We start from the raw sequence: 811 nt of genomic DNA on the forward strand, positions 1-811 counted from the left end.
CAGAGCCAGGGCAGCAGAGAGCTGGGGGCCCTGCTGTCTCCACACAGTGGAGGTACCATGACCTCAACGGTCAGGACACCAGACGTCACCAGAAGCCCTGCAGCGCTGGCTGGGACAACTCCCTGACACTCGGAGGGGAGCCCAGGCTGGGGAAGCCACATCTGTCACCTACAGTCATGTGAGTAGCTACCTAACCCTAACCCTAGCACCCACCCGGCCCCCGGGCCACACCTGGAGACCTCAGCCGCAGGGCCTGAAGAGGCCTTGCACCCAGCCCAAGCCACCCAAGCCTCCATGTTGTGACTGCCAAGAAGTCCCCCCACCCCCAGGGCTGACCCTGCCTTTCTTGCTGCTCTGGTGGAGGTGGGGTGGGAGACTCACTCCCAGGAGTGCCAGCCCGAGACTCCAGAGTCCAGGTTTGAAGTCTCAGGTCCCTGAGATCTCCTGGGGTTTGAACAAGTTAACAGTGTGGGGATGAAGGGGAACAGAAACCAGAGGGCCGCTGGAAGGGAAAGATGTTCCCAGCAGAGGGCACTGGGGGACACTGAGAAAGAGGAACCAGGCTGAGGGTAAAGGGGTGCAACGGCCTGGGGGAACTGGGGGAGCTGGGAATAGAAGCGGTAGCATCTCCTGTGCTCAGGGTGGCCTTGAGGCCCTTCGACCCTCTGACCCCGGGGAGGGGACAGGTAGGAATCCTTCCCTTATTGACTTTGATCCTAGCAACAGCAGCTGCTCCCCTGTTGACAGAAGCAGGAGTTTCCCACAGGGCCCAGGCAGGATACCCCCTCCCTCATCCCCATGATGTGGCGGC

The 811-nt window shown here is 61.4% G+C and overlaps 1 protein-coding gene across 4 annotated transcripts in view; it reads left to right on the forward strand.

The window, feature by feature from the left end:
- Window positions 1–811, forward strand: part of GPBAR1 (G protein-coupled bile acid receptor 1) — a 3,294-nt gene continuing 2,483 nt past the window's right edge. For 2 of the 4 annotated variants that reach the window (XM_010861175.1, XM_010861176.1), the window contains exon 1: window positions 7–178. The gene's annotated coding sequence lies outside the window, so the exon portion shown is untranslated. The other 2 variants (XM_010861174.1, XM_010861177.1) reach the window with 2 other exon arrangements.

Source organism: Bison bison, unplaced genomic scaffold, assembly GCF_000754665.1.
Source record: "Bison bison bison isolate TAMUID 2011002044 unplaced genomic scaffold, Bison_UMD1.0 scf7180017864471, whole genome shotgun sequence".
Taxonomy (NCBI): domain Eukaryota; kingdom Metazoa; phylum Chordata; class Mammalia; order Artiodactyla; family Bovidae; genus Bison; species Bison bison.